At 36.7% G+C, this 9,420-nt stretch overlaps 1 long non-coding RNA gene across 1 annotated transcript; it reads left to right on the top strand.

Moving 5' to 3' along the window:
* On the top strand, positions 1 to 1,488 carry LOC110871198. Its single transcript, XR_002553551.1, has 3 exons — positions 1 to 69; positions 625 to 678; positions 1,197 to 1,488. It is a non-coding gene; the product is annotated as an uncharacterized LOC110871198 (long non-coding RNA).
* The last annotated feature ends 7,932 nt before the right edge of the window (positions 1,489 to 9,420 follow it).

The raw sequence follows: 9,420 nt of genomic DNA on the forward strand, positions 1-9,420 counted from the left end.
TAAGGGATTTCAAGGTTTAGTTGATGCATGAAGCTCAATTCTCGACCATCTAACCTTTCTTAACAAACGGTAAGTCGAATTTGAGATTTGGTGATTATGAAGAAAGTGGGTTTTACCCAATCTTGAAGTTAAATGAGAAATTGAATGATTTTTAGTTAGATTATCACTACAGAACAAGGATTATGTTGAGATTACTCATCTTAGTGTTTTAAGTAGGAAAAACCCCATTTGTGTGAAATGATTATGATGAATGATTAATGTGTAGGAGTAGCAATTGTTAGAATGTTGTGATGGAAACATGCTTGAATTTTATCGTTGATAAATAGGCTGTTAAAAGGATGAATACTATGTGAAATTATGATTTTTGTTGAATTATGATAAGAACTAGTAGGATTATGAATTGAACACTTGTACATGATGCATTGTTAGTAGTACGTACGCCAAGTGTTCGATAAAATGCCTCAACTAGAAATTCTGCACTTTTGACTTGAATCACATATATGATAATCATGTCTTAAGTATGTACATAACACTTATAATGAGTTATGATGCTTTATCCCAAAAGTAGTAGTGACAAGTAAGAATGGAATGAAAAGATTTTAATGTAAACATGTTAATGTATAGGGATAAAGGAGGAGAGTTCGAGTCGCACAAAGCAAGAAGGAAATCAAGACCGAGGTACGTTAGTGTACACCCTATTTCTATTATGATATTATATGCATTATAATCTCAATCTAATTGTGTCGTTATGCTTCAATTGTGGTAATTGAATTCTATGATTTTTCGAAAGTATAAGTAAGGTCCGTCATAACGGATTGTAAGGAATGTAGAAGATATGAAAGATAATGCATCATATCCGGTTCTTTTAGTTGAACCGGGTATGGGAAGTTATGTATGCGATGGACGAAAGCCTACCCGATCCATTTTTCTCGGATCGGGGTATGATGTAAGAATGAAATGGCTATGATTGTTCATTATGAACAAATCGAATGAAGGTGATGTAATGATGCTAGTATCCGTTCCTAACGGGTATGTTAAGTAAAGTATGCTTAGCCTCTATTTGAGACAAGCATGTAAGGAACCGTTTAACGGTTAGTAAAGTAACTGAATGATGCTTATCCGAAAAAGAAATAAATGGGTTATTACCGAAAATTGTTAGTGGCGAAATACTAACCTATTTGTTATGTCAAATGTAGGTAAATCCTCAATGTTGGCGACTTGGCAAATTGGAGCGAGCATATGCACACTTTATGAACATCAAGCGCTTCCGCTATTATATATTAATGTTTTGGGTCAAATTTCCGTTTTTGGAATGACATTGTTAGTAGTTACACTTGCTAATACTTGGTGTATGGTCTTAGTCGTGTCTAGTTGAACGGGTCGTAAATTTGTTTGTTTGTTAATGGTTAATACAGGGATATATTCGTCTTACGGACGGGTCATGCCCAAATTTCGTTAAAATCACGTGATAATGATACTAGTGTTTTTTTTTCCTTTTAAGTTGTAAAAGATTTGTACATTTTAAAAGTTTATGTTTTTAGCGTCTTTCGGATGTCATTCCTTCTAGACGCAAATACGGGTGTTTTAGATTGCATCTACTTGGACCTCAACACTTTGTAATAAATGGACCTGACACTACTACGCAAGCATTGGGCCACTTAAATCAAAGTCAAAGCACATGCATCGGATCAATTTCGGGTCTGACACATGCAATCTTACAACATGCAAATCTGAATTTATGTCCGACAATACTAAATCACAATTCAATTTGATTGGGCCACAAAATTTGTATTTAATACTGGCTGTTGATAATTGGGCCGATTACAATTGTTCACGTGATGTTCCTAATGGGATTTAATTGGACCACTGATTTCTTCTATTACTATGTCCGACAACACTATCAATGATCTGAAATGCTAACTGACAATTTCAAACGAAATGACGTATTTTGCACGAAATGACACAAGTTGGTTTCGCACGAAATGGTCACTTGCTATTTCGCATGAAATGGGTATTTCGCACGAAATGGCTATTTCGTGTGAAATGACTTTTTTAGCCAATTTCCCATTTTCCTCGTACTAGTGTCCTAGATCTATCATTTCTATTACAAGACTCGATACAAGACGAAGTCAATAGACATATGCACTAACACCACTGCGCCTAGCTCTAGGTCATGAGTAGTATAATTTCTTTCATGCACCTTCAATTGTCTTGAAGCGTAAGCGATGACTTTTTGACGCTGCATAAGCACGCAACCCAAACCTTGTCGTGAAGCGTCGCAGTATACCACGAAGTCTTTAGTGCCTGTAGGATCGTTTGCTGACCCAATGTTTCGGCAGCACTTCGTGGCTCACCAGAAGAAATACACCGTTACTATGTGTTTGGATCGCCCCTAGTATATATAGGCATCTTGGGTCGCTTATATGGCAGTCCATATAAGCGATCCTAGATCAAGACCATATAAGCGATCCTATTCACTACCCTATAGGCGATCCAGAACATCATACTGACACATGAGCGATCCTAGTCTAGGTACAAATAAGCGATCCTGAACAAAACATCTATTCTAGGATTCCGTGTCATTTCTTGTTCTAATCAATCTTCAAGACTTGATAAAGACGTAGTCAGCAGACGTAGGTGCACTAACAAACTCCCCCTCAGATGTTGACGGAGTCTTCATCAATGTCTTCATTCCAGTCTGCAATCTACAAGCTTCATCAGTCGACAATCTGCCTCTGAAATATTTGTCATTTCAAGCATCCTCGTTCTCTATCTTCATCATCAACAAACTCTTCTCTCTTGAATGTTGACTCGGTGTCTTCAGACTCCCCCTCTCACACAGCTGGGATCGTAGTCTGGAAGTTAATCTTTCACTGGTTCTGAGATCTTTAACAGGCTCCCATCAGGTTCTAGATCGAAACCTGGCTCTTTAACACCTGCACAATCTCTACCCAACCATAAGTTTCTATAAAGATAAACTTTTCAACAATTTTAGAAACTATATAGAACCAATCAACAATAATGATTTTGCATTCAAGAACATTACTAGTTAATCAAAACAATTTTACCATCTACACACAAACACTTCCCAAACCAGTTTTTCAAGTTTAGCACTTTGAATTTCGAAACTCAGCATCTCAACACCAGTTGTCGAAAATCTTTTTGATTTTTCAAAATTTATGCTAAAACACACTAAAAATCTTTTTGGATTTTCTGAATGAAAGTAAATGCGCAAAAAAAATATTTACAAACAATATTTTGTGAGTTTGTGCAAGAGGATCATATCAGTTTTGAAACATATCACGAACACCGTTAAGCTTGATTACATGATAAGTTCTAAACAATTTACCTAGATTATCAGTATGTTTGTCCACTTAAATTTTCAACACAAATTTCAATCGATTCGAGATACGATATTAATGTTTTAGAGACTTAAACTTAATTGTGTATCACTCCACTTGAATATACTCCCGTATCCAGATCCCAAATATTCAGTCTTACAGGTGAGTATACCACAGATGATATCTGTAAAGGGGTAATGTGCGAGGGCCGTGAGAGCTCAGGTCGATACTTCCGTATACGCAGAGAGATGACGGCTTCGACTTTTGGTGGGTCCCCTTTAGAGGATCTTTTTTTACAACAGCAAAGATTACCAATTTTATTGTTTAATCAGTTTGCTGAGGGCGGCGCTTATGTTTCAAAGCTTTTTGCAGAAAGTATTATTTGGGGACTAGGTCAGTATATCCATACAGCAGAAGTCCCGGAATAATACCCCAGGTATCACTGAGTATAAAGACCTAGTATCTCAGAATACGGGACCTTTCAAACAAGATTTCGGGGGTTACCCATATATCCAAGAATAGTTACCCACAAATCAAGCAAGTTAAATTTAGGTTTATATCTCGTTTCAATTTACTAAATGTGCGAAAATCTACTGACACATCCGCAGTAAGATTGTTTATCACATTTTGACTTTACAATTCTTTAGCGTGCTGTGATAGTCCACTGATGTACTATCATTTCCTCTTTTATGCAACAAAAACTCATTTTTGATTTTTATCATGTTTTTGTCGTTTTCAAAATTTCTGATGTTTTTGGATTTTCTACATCTAAAGAAAGTGTAGAAAATCAGAAGAATAGCAGATACAAAGGCAAGAACTCCTCCTCCTGAGCTCTGATACCACTTGTAGGATCGTTTGCTGACCCAATGAGTCGTTCAGAGAAGCTCTCATCCAGATTAAGAGGCGGAAACTAATAATCCGGTGCAATTGAAGCCGTATTCACTCTAATATTGCTATTGTATTGATATTAAACACAAATACAAGTTCTGACAGCACTTCGGCAGCACTTCGTGGCTCACCAGAAGAAATACACCGTTACTATGTGTTTGGATCGCCCCTAGTATATATAGGCATCTTGGGTCGCTTATATGGCAGTCCATATAAGCGATCCTAGATCAAGACCATATAAGCGATCCTATTCACTACCTTATAGGCGATCCAGAACATCATACTGACACATGAGCGATCCTAGTCTAGGTACAAATAAGCGATCCTGAACAAAACATCTATTCTAGGATTCCGTGTCATTTCTTGTTCTAATCAATCTTCAAGACTTAATAAAGACGTAGTCAGCAGACGTAGGTGCACTAACAAACTCCCCCTCGGATGTTGACGGAGTCTTCATCAATGTCTTCATTCCAGTCTGCAATCTACAAGCTTCATCAGTCGACAATCTGCCTCTGAAATATTTGTCATTTCAAGCATCCTCGTTCTCTATCTTCATCATCAACAAACTCTTCTCTCTTGAATGTTGACTCGGTGTCTTCAGACTCCCCCTCTCACACAGCTGGGATCGTAGTCTGGAAGTTAATCTTTCACTGGTTCTGAGATCTTTAACAGGCTCCCATCAGGTTCTAGATCGAAACCTGGCTCTTTAACACCTGCACAATCTCTACCCAACCATAAGTTTCTATAAAGATAAACTTTTCAACAATTTTAGAAACTATATAGAACCAATCAACAATAATGATTTTGCATTCAAGAACATTACTAGTTAATCAAAACAATTTTACCATCTACACACAAACACTTCCCAAACCAGTTTTTCAAGTTTAGCACTTTGAATTTCGAAACTCAGCATCTCAACACCAGTTGTCGAAAATCTTTTTGATTTTTCAAAATTTATGCTAAAACACACTAAAAATCTTTTTGGATTTTCTGAATGAAAGTAAATGCGCAAAAAAAAATATTTACAAACAATATTTTGTGAGTTTGTGCAAGAGGATCATATCAGTTTTGAAACATATCACGAACACCGTTAAGCTTGATTACATGATAAGTTCTAAACAATTTACCTAGATTATCAGTATGTTTGTCCACTTAAATTTTCAACACAAATTTCAATCGATTCGAGATACGATATTAATGTTTTAGAGACTTAAACTTAATTGTGTATCACTCCACTTGAATATACTCCCGTATCCAGATCCCAAATATTCAGTCTTACAGGTGAGTATACCACAGATGATATCTGTAAAGGGGTAATGTGCGAGGGCCGTGAGAGCTCAGGTCGATACTTCCGTATACGCAGAGAGATGACGGCTTCGACTTTTGGTGGGTCCCCTTTAGAGGATCTTTTTTTACAACAGCAAAGATTACCAATTTTATTGTTTAATCAGTTTGCTGAGGGCGGCGCTTATGTTTCAAAGCTTTTTGCAGAAAGTATTATTTGGGGACTAGGTCAGTATATCCATACAGCAGAAGTCCCGGAATAATACCCCAGGTATCACTGAGTATAAAGACCTAGTATCTCAGAATACGGGACCTTTCAAACAAGATTTCGGGGGTTACCCATATATCCAAGAATAGTTACCCACAAATCAAGCAAGTTAAATTTAGGTTTATATCTCGTTTCAATTTACTAAATGTGCGAAAATCTACTGACACATCCGCAGTAAGATTGTTTATCACATTTTGACTTTACAATTCTTTAGCGTGCTGTGATAGTCCACTGATGTACTATCATTTCCTCTTTTATGCAACAAAAACTCATTTTTGATTTTTATCATGTTTTTGTCGTTTTCAAAATTTCTGATGTTTTTGGATTTTCTACATCTAAAGAAAGTGTAGAAAATCAGAAGAATAGCAGATACAAAGGCAAGAACTCCTCCTCCTGAGCTCTGATACCACTTGTAGGATCGTTTGCTGACCCAATGAGTCGTTCAGAGAAGCTCTCATCCAGATTAAGAGGCGGAAACTAATAATCCGGTGCAATTGAAGCCGTATTCACTCTAATATTGCTATTGTATTGATATTAAACACAAATACAAGTTCTGACAGCACTTCGGCAGCACTTCGTGGCTCACCAGAAGAAATACACCGTTACTATGTGTTTGGATCGCCCCTAGTATATATAGGCATCTTGGGTCGCTTATATGGCAGTCCATATAAGCGATCCTAGATCAAGACCATATAAGCGATCCTATTCACTACCTTATAGGCGATCCAGAACATCATACTGACACATGAGCGATCCTAGTCTAGGTACAAATAAGCGATCCTGAACAAAACATCTATTCTAGGATTCCGTGTCATTTCTTGTTCTAATCAATCTTCAAGACTTAATAAAGACGTAGTCAGCAGACGTAGGTGCACTAACAAACTCCCCCTCGGATGTTGACGGAGTCTTCATCAATGTCTTCATTCCAGTCTGCAATCTACAAGCTTCATCAGTCGACAATCTGCCTCTGAAATATTTGTCATTTCAAGCATCCTCGTTCTCTATCTTCATCATCAACAAACTCTTCTCTCTTGAATGTTGACTCGGTGTCTTCAGACTCCCCCTCTCACACAGCTGGGATCGTAGTCTGGAAGTTAATCTTTCACTGGTTCTGAGATCTTTAACAGGCTCCCATCAGGTTCTAGATCGAAACCTGGCTCTTTAACACCTGCACAATCTCTACCCAACCATAAGTTTCTATAAAGATAAACTTTTCAACAATTTTAGAAACTATATAGAACCAATCAACAATAATGATTTTTGCATTCAAGAACATTACTAGTTAATCAAAACAATTTTACCATCTACACACAAACACTTCCCAAACCAGTTCTTCAAGTTTAGCACTTTGAATTTCGAAACTCAGCATCTCAACACCAGTTGTCGAAAATCTTTTTGATTTTTCAAAATTTATGCTAAAACACACTAAAAATCTTTTTGGATTTTCTGAATGAAAGTAAATGCGCAAAAAAAATATTTACAAACAATATTTTGTGAGTTTGTGCAAGAGGATCATATCAGTTTTGAAACATATCACGAACACCGTTAAGCTTGATTACATGATAAGTTCTAAACAATTTACCTAGATTATCAGTATGTTTGTCCACTTAAATTTTCAACACAAATTTCAATCGATTTGAGATACGATATTAATGTTTTAGAGACTTAAACTTAATTGTGTATCACTCCACTTGAATATACTCCCGTATCCAGATCCCAAATATTCAGTCTTACAGGTGAGTATACCACAGATGATATCTGTAAAGGGGTAATGTGCGAGGGCCGTGAGAGCTCAGGTCGATACTTCCGTATACGCAGAGAGATGACGGCTTCGACTTTTGGTGGGTCCCCTTTAGAGGATCTTTTTTTACAACAGCAAAGATTACCAATTTTATTGTTTAATCAGTTTGCTGAGGGCGGCGCTTATGTTTCAAAGCTTTTTGCAGAAAGTATTATTTGGGGACTAGGTCAGTATATCCATACAGCAGAAGTCCCGGAATAATACCCCAGATATCACTGAGTATAAAGACCTAGTATCTCAGAATACGGGACCTTTCAAACAAGATTTCGGGGGTTACCCATATATCCAAGAATAGTTACCCACAAATCAAGCAAGTTAAATTTAGGTTTATATCTCGTTTCAATTTACTAAATGTGCGAAAATCTACTGACACATCCGCAGTAAGATTGTTTATCACATTTTGACTTTACAATTCTTTAGCGTGCTGTGATAGTCCACTGTTGTACTATCATTTCCTCTTTTATGCAACAAAAACTCATTTTTGATTTTTATCATGTTTTTGTCGTTTTCAAAATCTCTGATGTTTTTGGATTTTCTAAAAAAATTCTTACTCCCCCTAAAATTCAAATACATCTAAAGAAAATTGAAAAACAAACTGTACAAAACATGACAACTGATATCAAAACACCTCAATTCTCTATCCGTTTGGCTTAAACAATCAGAACTCCCCCTCACAACAAACTATTTTCCCATAATGATTTCAAAACACTTAAGTTTGTTTTAATCAGAATGGTTTTTCCGGAAAATAAGTTTAGTTGCTTTTACCTTTTGTAAAAATGGGGCAAAACCATCACTTTGTTTACCAAATTCTTGAATGATAATTAAATCAAGTCCAATTTAATGACCCTGATTTAACCACTTGTAAGATCAACTGGTTCTCGTTCTGAACCAAAAATAACAATCACAAACATACAACCACTAGTAAGTTTAGCAATTTAAGCTCTTCAAACCTGTTTTTCAACCAATTACCATATTTAGGTTGAATTCTCAAGGTGCCGATTCCTACTCCTCGCTTACAAACCTGGGAGTTCCGGCAAGTCCTGCAACTTCACAACCAGATTTAGAAAGATGCCGATTCATGATCCACAATACCATCTTGGGATCTCCGGCAAGTCAGGTTTTTACTCTTTGAAAAATATATCTACCCAAGCCTGACCTTCCTTGGGTGTAACCTCATCGTTTTCATTGTTTCTTTCAACCGACCTGTAAACCCATCCTTTGGAAGCATAAAAATCCTGAATGCTTTGGGCCTTACCACTGACCATTTTTCCAAAGATGCGTTTTACATTTCCGTTGAAAGTTTTTTCAACATCAATTTTCTTCTTGTCAGAATAAAACTGATTTGAAATGTCAACTTTTCCGATTTTAGATTTGTAATTTTTAGCATTTAGTGGCGGAAAATTCACATCGTCCACTTTTGAGACTTTCTTTTCAATCTTTTTCTCAACACGTGGCTCCTCTGATTTTATGGAATCAGATTCATCACCAGACTTGTTACCTGAACCTTTTACAACCCATTTCTGATTTGTAGCATTGTCTATTCTTTTGGAAGCACTCTTTGAACATTCTCCTTTCTCATAAGTTGAATTCTCAAAGCCTGTGAACTTCCGGGTTGACAGTTCAGTCTTCTCAACAACTTTTTCTTTCATTTTTCTTGAGACTTCTTGTTTTGGTCGAAATGTCTTTGGACAATCTTTCGCAACATGACCCACAGCTTTACACTGAAAACAAGATCTCTTTTCAACCTTTTTCGGGTCTTCTTTCTTCTTCATGCCCTCTTGCTTCTTAGCAAGGAATTCTTGATTTGTCTGATTTCTGAATGATTTCTCTTTTTCAGC

Source organism: Helianthus annuus, chromosome 8 (genome assembly GCF_002127325.2).
Source record: "Helianthus annuus cultivar XRQ/B chromosome 8, HanXRQr2.0-SUNRISE, whole genome shotgun sequence".
In the NCBI taxonomy this organism is placed as follows: Eukaryota; Viridiplantae; Streptophyta; class Magnoliopsida; order Asterales; family Asteraceae; genus Helianthus; species Helianthus annuus.